The sequence below is a fragment of the Schistocerca gregaria genome, chromosome 3 (assembly GCF_023897955.1).
Source record: "Schistocerca gregaria isolate iqSchGreg1 chromosome 3, iqSchGreg1.2, whole genome shotgun sequence".
Classification (NCBI taxonomy): Eukaryota; Metazoa; Arthropoda; class Insecta; order Orthoptera; family Acrididae; genus Schistocerca; species Schistocerca gregaria.
This window is the reverse complement of record NC_064922.1, coordinates 872,221,219-872,236,715: the sequence shown is the minus strand read 5'-3', so window position 1 is coordinate 872,236,715 and position 15,497 is coordinate 872,221,219. Positions and strand designations below refer to the sequence as shown.

The following is a 15,497-nucleotide window of genomic DNA, read 5'->3' as shown; positions in this document are numbered from 1 at the left end:
CTAAATAGCCTGTCAAAATTTTGTCAATGCTGGTCTTGGTTACATCAGGGATCATCTCGCAGAGCTCCCGAACCGTCACCCTTCGATCTTTCAGCATTAATTTTTCGACTTTCGCAGTCGTTTCGTCTGAAACCGATGTCCGTCCAGAACGATGTTCGTCAAAGACGTCTGTCCTTGAAATCTCTGCACCATTTGCGTAGATGTTGTACGCTCGTACGCGTTTTCCCGTAAACTTCACACAGTTGGGAATGAATGACCACCCACTCAGTCTTTCTTGCACACACACACACACACACACACACACACACACACACACACACACACACACAAGAATCGCAGAACTTAATCCGTATCTACCGTGATACGCGAGTGGAAGCTCCGTCTCTAACGGCTGTCAACCAAACACTGAGCGTCGCAGACAGCTCTCCGGGGCGGAAAATGAGAGAAAGAGAACCAAGCTACATGCAAGTGTTGCCGGATCCCACGTAACAGCGTCCCTCGGGACTGCAGCTCCTTGAGAACCTTATTTTATCGACAACCCTCGTACTACAGGGCGTCTCCACGAATTGCTTGGAAATCGTTGGACTGGGTGCACCTGTACTTTTCCGGCTCGTTCCCCAGACCTGACGCCTGTAGACTTCTTTCTGTGGGGAAAGCTGAAAGGTATTGCCTACAAGAACGAACCAATGACACCCGATGATATGCAACGACGTAATGCTGCAGCCTGCTCACACATCTCCGCTGAAATTCTAGCACGTGTGCACCAGTCGTTTCAAACCAGACTGGAAGAGCGTGTTGCCGCTGGTCGTTCCGAACACATTGTGTGATGGTGCGTTGTGCAGCTACTGGTCACAAGCCACGTAACTAGAGTACGCACTTGTGTTGTTCTTTAGTGTGTGCTACCACAGATGTTGCGCAAGTCTGGGAACTTTTCAAAATACGGTATCTCGTAATGGCTTGCATTAGAATCCTGTAACAAACGCCACTGACATACAGATTTACTCTCGTTTTAATTTGTTAATATCAATAATCATTGTTCCACTTTAAAAAGTGTATGTTTGTAAAAAAATACACTTTCTAAGTGTTACACTACTGGCCATTAATATTACTACACCACGAAGATGACGTGCTACAGACGCGAAATTTAACCGACAGGAAGAACATGCTGTGATATGCAAATGATTAGCCTTTCAGAGCATTCACACAAGGTTGGCGCCGGTGGCGACACCTACAACGTGCTGACATGACGAAAGTTTCCACCCGATTTCTCATACACAAACAGCAGTTGACCGGCGTTGCCTGGTGAAACGTTGTTGTGATGCCTCGTGTAAGGAGGAGGAATCCGTACCGTCACGTTTCCGACTTTGATAAAGGTCGGATGGTAGCCTATCGCGATTGCAGTTTATCGTATCGCGACATTGCTGCTCGCGTTGATCGAGATCCAATGACTGCTAGCAGAATACAGAATCGGTAGGTTCAGGAGGGTATAAGGGAACGGCGTGCTGGATCCCAACGGTTTTTTATCACTAGCAGTCGAGATGACAGACATCTTATCCGCATGGCTGTAACGGATCGTGCAGCCATGTCTCGATCCCTGAGTCAACAGATGGGGACGTTTGCAAGACAACAACCATCTGCGGGAACAGTTCGACGACGTTTGCAGCAGCATGGACTATCATCTCGGAGACCATGGCTGCGGTTACCCTTGACGTTGCATCAAAGACAGGAGCGCCTGCGATGGTGTAGTCTACGACGAACCTGGGTGCACGAATGGCAAAACGCTATTTTTTGGGATGAATTCAGGTTCTGTTTACAGCATCATGATAGTCGCATCCGCGTTTGGCGACTTCGCGGTGAACGCGCGTTGGAAGCGTGTATTCATTATCACCATACTGGCGTATCACCCGGCGTGATGGTATTCGGTTCCATTGGGTACCCGTCTCGGTCACCTCTTGTTCACATTGAAGGCACTTTGAACAGTGCACGTTACATTTCAGATGTGTTACGACCCGTGGCTCTACCCTTCATTCGATCCCTGCGAAACACTACATGTCAAGATGATAATGCACGACCGCATGTTGCAGGTCCTGTAGGGGCCTTTCTGGATAGACAAAATGTTCGACTGGTGCCCTGGCCAGCACATTCTCCAGATCTCTCACCAATTGAAAACGTCTGGTCAATGGTGGCCGAGCAACTGGTTCGTCACAATACGTCAATCACTACTGTTGATGATCTGTGGAATCGTGTTGAGGCTGCATGGGCCGCTGTACCTGTACACGCCATCCAAGCTCTGTTTGACTCAACGCCCAGGCATATCAAGGCCGTTATCACGGCCAGAGGTGGTTGTTCTGGCTACTGAGTTCTCTGGATATATGCACCCAAATTGCGTGAATATTTAATCACATGTCAGTTCTAGTATAATATATTTATCCAATGAATAACCGTTTATCATCTGCATTTCTTCTTCGTGTAGCAATTTTAATGGCCGGTAGTGTATTGTAGTCTGTTGATTGGCTAACGATACGAGCACCTGACTACCAATCCATTCTGTGAAAACCGCACATCAATAACACTTTCCATTTCCGCAATACCTGCGGTGCAAGTTTTTTGTGATTCTCCCTGAGTGCAAGATCTAGATTATGACACTCACGCTTATTTTATGTTGTTGCACTAAAATGCTGAACATTTGCATAACCAAACTTCATGTCAATTTGACTTTTGTTGATTGCAATTTTCACTATGTTGGAATTTATGATGGCTGATTTCAAATAGGCTATCAGTGCTGTTCATTACGTTAGAGAGAATAAAAACGGTAACAGGGCATCCTAACCCGATATATCTGACACGTTCAGATGATTCTAAGAATTCTCAAAGGAAACAAATGGCTCTGAGCACCATGGGACCTAGAACTTAGAACTACTTAAACCTAACGAACCTGAGGATATCACACACATCCACGCCCGATGCGGGATTCGAACCTGCGACCGTAGCGGTCGCGCGGTTCCAGACTGAAGCGCTCAAAGGAAACAACCGGCGTAGTTACGTTGGGTTTCGTCTGCACTTCATGAATTACTCATTTTACGTTGCAGCGAACATAATTAATTAGTAATCATATGTTTTATTATAAAAGTGTTTCCCTTTAAGAAGCTATGGAAAACTTTTGATGCCATCATTTTGGAAGAGAGTGAGGATGGCTTACAAAGAGCAGTCTATAAATTTGTCTCGGTTAGGGAAAAGAGAACATAACTTTAGAATATCAACAAAGAAAATAAAATCATAGCTCAACTTGGGGAAGACCCCAAACTCTCACAAGTAATAAGTAAGACACCACTTGAGCCGGTCTCCAATTTTAATTTTGTAGAATGCGACAAGGACACAGAAAATAAAGATTAACAAATATCAGTCAAAATGCAGAATGACGAACAAAACATTTCAGTACAAAATACGGAAGGAAATAAAATTAAATTTTTATAAAACCAGAGCTCCTCCGTGGAAGTGAGGCATGGATCCCTAAAAAACATGATGAAAGCAGACTGCAAGCAGCAGAAATGCGATTTCTTAGGGTTCAAATGGTTCAAATGGCTCTGAGCACTATGGGACTTAACATCTGAGGTCATCAGTCCCCTAGAACTTAGAACTACTTAAACCTAACTAACCTAAGAACATCACGGACATCCATGCCCAAGGCAGGATTCGAACCTGTGACCATAGCAATAACGCGGTTCCAGACTGTAGCGCCGAGAACCGCTCAGCCACCCCGGCTGGCATTTCTTAGGGAAGTGAGAGGTGCTGTCAGGTAAAAACGTAGAAGAAATGAAGATATAAGGAATGAACTACATATTTATAATATTAACGAAAACATTGAAGAAAATAAAACATTGTGGAAATATCATCTACGTAGAGCATGTGCAGAAATAATCCCACATTGGGCCATACTGTACCAGCCAAGAGGAAGAAGGAACATACGAAGTCCTAGAACAAGATGATAGTGAAAACTGAAGACGGAACAGCCATATGAAACGAAATGATCGTATGGCATTGAAGGCCGGGAGTCCCTATCTGAGCAAGTTCGGCCGCCGAGTTGCAAGTGTTCTCAATTCACGCCACATTGGGCAACATGCTAGTCGATCATGAAGATATGATGATGAGGGCAACATAACACCCAGTCTCCAAGCAGAGAAAATCTCCGAACCAGTCGGGAATCGAACCCTGGTCCACTTAAGCAGTCAGACGTGCTGACCACTCAGCTATGGGGACAGACTGGAACAGGACCAAATGCCTTAACTTAGAAGTGCAGAAGGAGAAGAAGAATCCGCGCGGAATTAGCCGAGCGGTCTCAGGCGCTGCAGTCATGGACTGTGCGGCTGGTCCCGGTTCGAGTCCTCCCTCGGGCATGGGTGTGTGTGTTTGCGCGTAGGATAATTCAGGTTAAGTAGTGTGTAAGCTTAGGGACTGATGACCTTAGCAGTAAAGTCCCATAAGATTTCACGCACATTTGAACATTTTTGAAAAGAAGAATGTTTTATGTAACGAAGAATAACGAGACCTAGATTTCCAGAATATGTAAGAAAAGAAGTCAAGATAACAAATAATCGGACAGTAAAAAGGAAAAACAGGCACCCAGGCCGTTGTAAATTATGTAAGTAGGCTGTTAATGTTATTATGTTCGTACCGCCACCTAGTGCTCTGTATGAAAATCGTTGACTGCGCTGTGAGCAGTCTGTGGCTGGTTGGACTCATTGTTGGACTATTCGCTTGTGTAGTGTTGGGCCGTTGGATGTGAACAGCGCGTAGCGTTGGGCAGTTGGAGGTGTGCCGCCAGCAGTGGTGGATGTGGGGAGAGAGGTGCCAGAGTTTTGAGAGGTTGCTATGAGCGGACGATCTGGACGGGTGTCCGTCAGAAAAAGGCAATTTGTAAGGCTGGATGTCATGAACTGATATATGTAAGAACGTTTGAACACTGTTAAGGTAAATACATTGTTTGTTCTCTATCAAAATCTTTCATTTGCTAATTATGCCTATCAGTAGTTAGTGCCTTCAGTAATTAGAATCTGTTATTTAGCTGGAAGTATTGGCGCTTGCTGAATTGTAGTAGTTCGAGTAACGAAGATTTTTGTGAGGTAAGTTATTCATGAAAGGTATAGGTTATTGTTAATCAGGGCCATTCTTTTGTAGGGATTATTGAAAGTCAGATTGCGTTAAATTAAAAATATTGTGTGTCAGTTTAGTGATCATCAGAATAAGTAAAGAGAGAACTATCTGAGTACGTTCAGTTTTGCTCAGCTGTTTGAAAATCAAATAACGTAAGAGTTTTTGCAGCACTGTCATTCTTTACATACAAAGGGGAAGTTTCAATCATCAACCAAGACACCAACAAAGGTTAATGTGAAAGATATCAAATTGCACTATGGTTCTGGCCGGCGTGGCCGAGCGTTTCTAGACACTTCAGTCTGGAATCGCGCTACCGCTGCATTCGCAAGTTCGAATCCTGCCTCAGGTGTGGATGTAGGTTAGTTACGTTTAAGTAGTTCTAAGTTCTGGGGGACTGATGACCTCAGAAGTTTTTTTTTTTTGCTCTGTGGCTGAGATCCACTTTAAACTGCTGTAGGAATGTCTGTAACTGAGTCGGTAAGTCCTCTTAACAATCAGGAGAAGACATTCGTGAGTTAATTCCAATAGGGCCGTACCTTGTAGATCACTGCAGTGTCTGAGTCAGCTTTAGGATTGACGACAGTTTTACTGAGTGAGCTATTACAGTTCCTTAGGACCGCCAGCGTGTAAATCACATATCACAATTTTCAATCACAGAAAAAGTGCCATTGATTTCATCTCTGGGATGTGACACGTGAATAATGCACGAACGTCAAAAGTTTAACGTCCCATCGAGATACGGACGTTAAGACGGAGCGCTGGTTCACAGAGGTAAGAGCGCAAGTACGACGGGCGTTCAATAAGTAACGCACCATATTTTTGTCTGAAAACGTGTCGCTTTTATACACGATTCCGACACATCATAACATTCCCCACTCATCCGGCTACAAAAGCCGATTGTTCAGTATCATCCCCGTTCAATGCGAGGGCGTCAAGCCACTGTAGCGGGAAGGCTTGTAGACCCGCACTGTACCACTCAACACTACTGGACTTGAAAATTGCTACACTACGAAGATGACGTGGTACAGACACAAAATTTAACCGACAGGAAGAAGATGCTGTGATATGCAAATGAGTAGCTTTACAAGCATTCACACAAGGTTGGCGCCGGTGGCGACACCTACAACGTGCTGACATGAAGAAAGTTTCCAACTGATTTCTCATACACAAACAGCAGTTGACCGGCGTTGCCTGGTGAAACGTTGTTGTGATGCCTCGTGTAAGGAGGAGGAATGCGTACCATCACGTTTCCGCCTTTGATGGACGTGGGATTGTAACCTATCGCGATTTCGGCTTACCGTATGGCGACATTGCTGATCGCCTTGGTCGAGATCCAATAACTGCTAGCAGAATATGGAATCGGTGGGTTCTAATACGGAACGCCGTGCTGGATCCCAACGGCCTCGTATCACTAGCAGTCGAGATGACAGGCATCTTATCCTCATGGCTGTAACGGATCGTGCAGCCACGTCTCGATCCCTGAGTCAACATATGGGGACGTTTGCAAGACAACAACCATCTGCACGAACGTTTGCAGCAGCTTGGACTATCAGCTCGGTGACCATGGCTGTGGTTACCCTTGACGCTGCATCACAGACAGGAGCGCCTGCGATGGTGTAGTCTACGACGAACCTGGGTGCACGAATGGCAAAACGTATTTTTTTCGGATGAATCCAGGTTCTGTTTACAGCATCATGACGGTCGCATCCGTGTTTGTCGACATAGCTGTGAACGCACATTGGAAGCGTGTATTCGTCATCGCCATACTGGCGTATCACCCGGCGTGATGGTATGGGGTGCCATTGGTTACAGGTCTCGGTCACCTCTTGTTCGCATTTACGGCACTTTGAACAGTGCACGTTACATTTCAGATTTGTTACGTTCCTTGGCTCTACCCTTCATTCGAACCCTGCGAAACCCTACATTTCAGCAGGATAATGCACGAGCGCATGTTGCAGGTCCTGTACAGGCCTTTCTGGATAGACAAAATGTTCGACTGCTGCCCTGGCCAGCACATTCTCCAGATCTCTCACCAAGTGAAAACGTCTGGTCAATGGTGGCCGAGCAACTGGCTCGTCACCATACGCCAGTCACTACTCTTGATGAACTGTGGTATCGTGTTGAAGCTGCATGGGCAGCTGTACCTCTACACGCCATCCAAGGTCTGTCTGACCCAATGCCCAGGCGTAACAAGGCCGTTATTACGGCCAGAGGTAGTTGTTCTGGTTAAGATTTCTCGGGATCCATGGACCCAAATTGCGTGAAAATGTAGTCACATGTCAGTTCTAGTATAATATATTTGTCCAATGAATACCTGTTCATTATCTGCATTTCTTCTTGGTGTAGCAATTTTAATGGCCAGTAGTGTACTTTTCGACGTCGGAGCCAAAGACTTGCTGCTTCAGTAACCTCCCTATTATCTACATACTGCTTCCCGTGGAGTGCATCCTTCGTCGGGAAAAGCAGATTGAAGTAGGGAGGTGTGAGTCCGAGCTGTGGGGTGGATGACGAAGAACTTTCCAACTGTCGGGTGCGCAGGCAATACGTTGCCATGCGTTTGCGTTTTTGTGGCGACGAACACGCTAAAGTCGTATCTTGAATTTCCTAAGGGTAGCACAATACACTTCAAGGACCCGCCAGGGTAGCGGAGAGCGCTGACGCGCTGCTTCCTGGACTCTGGTAGGCGCGCTGGCCCCAGATCGAATCCGATTAACGACGAGGGCCGGTGTGCCGGCCAGACTGGATGTGGTTTTTAGGAGGTTTTCCACATCACGCTAAGTGAATACTGGGCTGGTCCCCACGTTCCGCCTCAGTTACACCCGTCGCAGACATTTGACACACGTCCGCACTATTTCACGATTTACACTAGATGCAGGCAGTTAGGGTACACTGATTCCGTCCTGGGGGTACGGCGTGGCGGCAGGAAGGGCATCCAGCCATCCCTAACACTAACATTGCCAAATCCGTTGTAACCATGCCGACCCTGCGATCACTGTGGAACTATGTCATAAGCGAAAGAAAGCTAAATACACTTCAAAGTTGGTCGATGCACCATGAGGGACGACATCAAACAAAATAACTCCTTCAGAGTCCAAGAAGACCGACGCCATGACGTTAGGTGCTGAATGTTCAAATGGTTCAAATGGCTCTGAGCGCTATGGGACTCACCTTCTAAGGCCATCAGTCCCCTAGAACTGAGAACCACTTAAACCTAACTAATCTAAGGACGTCGCTCACATCCATGTCCGAGGCAGGATTTGAACCTGCTACCGATCGTAGCGGTCGCGCGGTTCCAGACTGTAGCGTCTAGAACCGCTCTGCCGCCCCGGCCGGCCTGCTGAGTGTACGGCTTTAAACTTTTTCTTCGGAGTAGAGGTGATATCTGGCGTTTTGTTTCCGGTTCGAAGTTATGAACCCATGTTTTATCGCCTTTGACGATATTCGAGAAAAAACTGTCACGATCAGCCTCGTAACGCGCTAGTGATGTTGCACAGATGGTCCTTCGTTGTTCTTTATTGTCTTCTATTAGGTGGCGAGGAAACGAGGGGCACATACCTCTGAGTACCCCAACTGGTGGGCGATTGTGTCTGCACTACCAACAGAGAGGTCCAAATGAACAGCAAGGTATTCGATTTTGATCCATTGATCACCTCGAATGAGACTGTCCGCACGTTTCAACATTTCAGGGGTCTCCTATGTGCCGCCAGCCGCTACACAGGAGATCTGACAGGTTTACGCGACCTTGTTGTGTTTTTATCAGACTCCTCGCCCAACGACTCAGCGTGCTTTTGTTCATTGCCAGATCTCCGTAGTTGTTCTGCAAGTGTCTATGGGTATCTGCGATGCTATGGTTTTCCGCCAAAAGAAATTCAGTGACAGTGCTTGGGACGAACCTCCTTTACAGACGCCGTTTTGAAGGCTGCAAATAGCGCCGTCTCCTACCGGATCTTCATAAAACAATAGGAGCTGAAGCGGAAATATTTCACCATGGCTCAACACAAATTCCGCATTTTTTCAGCTGAAATCTGCCGAGAAAAAATGTGTTGCTTTAATTATTGAACTCCCCTCGCAGTATACGCCTGTGATCGTGCTGCAGAGAACATTTGATCCTCGCCTCTTGAATACGAGTCCATTGTCTTATCTAGTGCGCTAGCTCATTCGTTGTAAACCACGAGTTGTGACGACTCGTTTCTTGGGAACACATAAGAGCAGAGAGTCATCAACCATTCTGTGAGTGACGCGATCGTTTGAGAATCGTCATGCGCTTTTCAGAATTTATAAAGCTGAGTGACTGCATGTCTCGGCCTGTTTACTCCTCTGCTTACGTAAACTGGAACGCGACTTGCATTTCGTTTGGAGAGCGTAAGTATCCAACAGTAACGCAAAATTTAACTGAAGGTAGAGAACTGTGAAGAAGCTGAAACAAACATGCCTGTACTGGTATGATACAAAGCTTTTTTTTAAATTTTTGCTATATGTCGTGAAGCTACTTGGAAACTGCAGTCATACTTAAATTTACTACAGTCCATTTTTATCTCACAATTTTTATTATCCTCCGTTTTCGACTCGCACAGGGCAATCTTCAGATCACTGTGTCAGCGCTTTCAAATGCACCTAACTTCAGCTTTATACCTATCCTTCCCATATTAACACCTAGGTTCGTAGGTTCATGAGGACTGTGTTTCAACTTTTTCAGGTATTATAGAAAAGTAGTTCGTCTAGATTTTTATTTCAACCCTTTCACAGACTCTCACAGTGCCCTCCTCAAATCAAAAACGTCAGTACAAAATGCAGCTCATCACAATATTAATACTGTATGATAAATACACAAATATTTGTACGTTTAGAGAATGTACTGACGTTCCGTAATTTGCAGTGCATCAACATTCGAAGATTTGTAACCTTGTCATACAGTACTAACCTCTGGAATAAGCTGATGAACCGAAAATTCTTTAATTTAGTTTAAATTCCGCTGTATTACCTACATGGTATCCAATGTGTTCTAGTAGGTTCTTGAATACTGATTCCTTTCTGTGTTGTTAACCGGCCGGCCGGGGTGGCCGAGCGGTTCTAGGCGTTTCAGTCTGGGACCACGCGACCGCTACGGTCGCAGGTTCGAATCCTGCCTCGGGAATGTATGTTAGGTTAGTTAGACTGAAGTAGATCTAAGTTCTAGGGGACTGATGACCTCAGATATTAAGTCCCATAGTGCTCAGAACCATTTTTTATGCTGTTAAACCCTTGAAGTATTTGTAGGTGTTTTTTTGGTCCTAGTTTTCTAAAATTTAGTTTCCTACAAGGCTCATATTTTGTTGTTTTCAGGTAATAATTAATGAAGATTTATCACCAGGCCCTCATAGAGTGCTTGGACTAATCGTGTTACGCAGTTTCTTCTTATCCCTTTGCCGTTAGTTACGCAATACACGTCGCTTGCTAGTGGAAAGTTTGCAGGCTATCAAACATTTATAAACATATTTCTGTTAATGGTTTTCACTACGTTTCGAGAAGCCAGAAATATTCGTAATGACAAATAACGTAAATTAATATACGTGCTGTGAAGTAGTTCTGAAATGTCCTACAACTCAACTAGCACCAGATGAAATTCTTAAAGGAAACTTTTATACTCTGAATGTACTGCCCCAACTCATTAGTAAATGAACATGCAGAACAAAACAATTTTGCTCATTTGTAAATCACGGATAGCAATAATAATCTGTGTTGAAAATGCAGCTGAACTAAAAAAAAAACACCCCGTCTTCAGGCCACAAGTGGACCATCAGGACCATCCGACCGCCGTGTCATCCTCAGTTGAGGATGCGGATGGGAGGGGAGTGTGGTAAGCACAGCGCTCTCCCAGTCGTTACGATGGTTTTCTGTGACCGGAGACGCTTCTATTCGGTCGAGTAGTTCCTCTATTGGTAATTAAGAGGCTGAGCGCACCCCGAAAAATGGCAACAGCGCATGGCGGCCTAGATGGTTACCCATCCAAGTGCTGGCCACGCCCGACAGCGCTTAACTTCGGTGATCTGACGGGAACCGGTGTATCCACTGCGACAAGGCCGTTGCCAGCTGAACTAACGTGCTTCAATAATTCTGGATAGTGGGTTTTCCAGTTGAGGTTGTGATGGTGGTGGTGGTTAAGTTCCTATGGGACCAAACTACTGAGGTCATCGGTCCCTAGGCTTACACACAACCTAACTTACGCTAAGGACAACACACACACACACACACACACACACACACACACACACACACACACACCCTTGCCCGAGGGAGGACTCGAACATCCTGACGGGGGGAGCCACTCGAACTGTGGCAAGATGCTACCCCCCGCGCGGCAGTTGAGGTTGTAATCTGCTCCCCAAATAATTAACTTCGTACTCACTACATTTCATGTTTGAGAAACCTTTTTTATAGCTTGTATCGTTCTGTGAGAAACAATGAACTGTACGTACTGAGCCTTATCGAAATTTAGCGACATTCCATTTGCCTTGAAATATCTGTTTCTGTTTTCGGATATTTAATTAGCTGCCTTTTTAATAAAGAGACTGGTACTATTTTTCATTGCTATACTTGTATCATCCGGAAAAAGGACAAAATTTGTACACTCTGAAAATGCGAGTGAATGATCAGTTATGTACCGGGTGATCAAAAAGTCAGTATAAATTTGAAAACTGAATAAATCACGGAATAATGTAGATAGAGAGGTACAAATTGACACACATGCTTGGAATGACATGGGGTTTTATTAGCACCAAAAAATTACAAACGTTCAAAAAATGTCCGACAGATGGCGCTTCATCTGATCAGAATAGCAATAATTAGCATAACAAAGTAAGACAAAGCAATGATGACGTTCTTTACAGGAAATGCTCAACATGTCCACCATCATTCCTCAACAATAGCTGTAGTCGAGGAATAATGTTGTAAAGCTTGTCCAGAGTTATGGTGAGGCATTGGCGTCGGATGTTGTCTTTTAGCATCCCTAGAGATGTCGGTCGATCACGATACACTTGCGACTTCAGGTAACACCAAAGCCAATAATCTCACGGACTGAGGTATGGGGACCTCGGAGGCCAAGCATGACGAAAGTGGCGGCTGAACACACGATCATCACCAAACGACGCGTGCAAGACATCTTTCACACGTCTAGCAATATGGGGTGGAGCGCCATGCTGCATAAACATCGTACGTTCCAGCAGGTGTTTATCAGCCAGGCTGGGGATGAAGCGATTCTGTAACATATCGGCGTACCTCTCACCCGTCTCGATAGCAGTTACAAAACCAGAATCACGCATTTCCTCGAAGAAAAAAGGCCCGATAACCGTAGATGTAGTAAATCCAACCCGTACCGTGACTTTCTCGTCGTGCAATGGAGTTTCCTTGACTGTTCTAGGATTTTCTGTAGCCCAAATTCTGCAGTTGTGGGCGTTGACAGACCCTCAGAGAGTGAAATGAGCTTCGTCGGTCCACAACACGTTACTCAACCAATCGTCACCTTCCGCCATCTTTTGAAACGCCCACACCGCATATGTCCTCCGCTTCACTAAATCGCCAGGTAACAGTTCATGATGCCGATGGATTTTGTACGGATAGCATCGGAGGGTACGCCTCAGTGCCAACCAAACAGTAGTGTATGGAATGCATGTGCGACGTGCAGTACACGAGCGCTGACTTCCCCGTGCATAGACGAACCCGCTACAGTCTCCATTTCTTCCTGAACTGTCTCAGCAGCATTACGCCTTGGTGCTCGGTCGGCCACTACAGGGTCTATCGTCTAAACATCCCGTGGCTTCGAACTTCGAAATCATTCTCGCCACAGCTGCATCTGTCAACGGACCTTTACCCCATCGAATCCCCTTCCTCTGGCGATAGGATCGTAATGCTGAACGAGCACATTCCCCATTCTGATAATACCGCTTCACTAAAATCGACTTTTCAGGTAACGTCAACATGCTGCGACTGCTGGCGCATCTGATTCTCTCTCTCATTACAATTCCATTTATACACGATTGTCATGCGCAGTCATTGACGTTTTGCTGTCCAGCGCCATCTGTCGAACATATTGTGAACTCCAATAAAACCCCATGTCATTCCAAGCATGTGTGTCAATTTTTACCTCTCTATGTACATTATTCCGTGGTTTATTAAGTTTTCAAATTTATATTTACTTTTTGATCACCCGGTATATAAAAAAAAACAGAGGACCGAAAATTCAAACCCTGATGCACACTGTATCTGAGTGCAACAAATTCTGTGTGCCTGTTGTTACGTTATTGACGTGAAACTGACACATATTGCTCTCTGCTACTCAAATGAAATAAAAAACATGAACGTGCCGTGTATTCTATTCCACAAAAATTTAACTTTTGCATTTTGATATCCTCGTTCACACAATGCATAGCCTTAGCCAAGTCACAAAATATTCTCAATAGTAGTAATTTCTGATTCATTGATTTAAGTATATCATCTGCCAAAGCAATATAAGTTGTTTAAGTCATTTTTTTTTAAATCCAGACTGTTTGCTACTGGGTATGTTTTCCTGTACTGTGCACAAAGTTTATTGTACATTCTCTTCTTCACCATTTTTGAAAATATTGGCAGTAATGAGATGGGCCAGTAATTACCTATTATGTTCGTCTCCTTTTTTATGAGAACAGTTTGTTTAAGTCTCTTAGGGAAAGTATCATTGTTAAAAGGATCAATACACAGTAGTTGAACAACATTTCATTATTCCAGAATGAGATTTTCACCCTGCAGCGGAGTGTGCGCTGATATGAAACTTCTTGGCAGATTAAAATTGTGTGCTGGACCGAGACTCGAAATCGGGACCTTTGCCTTTGCAAGTGCTCTACCATCTGAGCTACCCAAGCACGACTCAGGCACTGTCCTCAGCTGGTGTGAAGTTTGGAAGATAGGAGACGTTGTACTGGCAGAAGTAAAGCTATGAGGACGATGGTTAGCTCAGATTATCGGCACGGTAGCTCAGCGTGTTTGGTCAGTGTTAGCTGCCCTCAGTAGCTTTTTTTTTTAAACTAAATTAATGGATCAACGATGAAGTTGAACAAGCGTCATGGGACGTCCGCCCCAAACAAATACAACGAACAATATCGAAAAAAATTAGATTTAAAAAAATGATGGTAGAACATTTGCTTGCGAAAGGCAAAGGTACCGAGTTCGATTCACGGTCCGGCCCACAGTTTAAATCTGCCAGGAAGTTTCAACATTTCACTGTCTTACTACTGACTGGAGACTTTGGTGGTAGTTTCGCGACTTCAACGACTGTTTTCTGCAGCAAGAAGCGACTTCGCTGGATCTGTTATGTAGTGTCTTCAAGAGGTTGTTTGTGAACATAACATATGCACGTCTGTATTACTACACTTTGGGCACATGTTTGTTTAAAATTATGTAGTGCAAGGCTGTGTCTACTCAACAATATGTTTTTATATCTCACCACTAACCAATTTCGACCACACTGTCGTTTTCATGTGGACCTACTTGGAATACAATTAGAAGATTCGATCTTGTAATAATAAATATTGTCTCATTGTATAAAGATATATTGCATTCAGAAAATGTGGGGTTTTTCATTGCCTTTTTTGAAAATGAAACTCGTACCTGAGTTACTACATGAAATAGGTAAAACCACAGTAAGTAAAGGAACAACACTGGAAAACTCTCGGAGACATTGTGTTTTACTATAACAGTACGAATACACCACAGTTTTTACTTCGTTCCGGGGATGATGTCTTGTAAGTCTACAATACCATGACTGAAAGACGTAGTTCTGCGCGCTAGTCCATCCTGTGTATGCTTCATGTCCGCATAACCACTGCAAACTATATGCATATGAACCAGCTTACCGTAGTCAAGTATTGGTGTCTTTCTATAATTTTTATCCAACTTCCGCCCATCACCAAATTGACAAAATTCGATGCCTTAGGATTTCTCCTGTAAACTGATCCCTTTTTTGTAAGGTTTCGTTATTCATTTCTTTTCTTCCCCAATCGATTCAGTGCCCCCTCATTAGTTATCCATGCAAATTTCAACATTCATTTGTAGCATCACATTTCAAAGTATTATATTCTCTTCGTGTCTGTTTTTGATTATCGTCCACGTTTCACTTCATACAAGGCTACACTAGATACTAACACATAAATTTATATTCAATGTTAACAGCCGGCCGGAGTGACCGTGCGGTTCTAGGCGCTGCAGTGTGGAACCGAGCGACCGCTACGGTCGCAGGTTCGAATCCTGCCTCGGGCATGGATGTATGTGATGTCCTTAGGTTAGTTAGGTTTAATTAGTTCTAAGTTCTAGGCGACTGATGACCTCAGAAGTTAAGT

The 15,497-nt window shown here is 44.6% G+C and overlaps 1 pseudogene; it reads right to left on the bottom strand.

Annotated features, from left to right (window-relative positions):
* Positions 1-11,100: 11,100 nt before the first annotated feature.
* Positions 11,101-11,218, bottom strand: LOC126356538 (5S ribosomal RNA; annotated as a pseudogene).
* Positions 11,219-15,497: the final 4,279 nt, after the last annotated feature.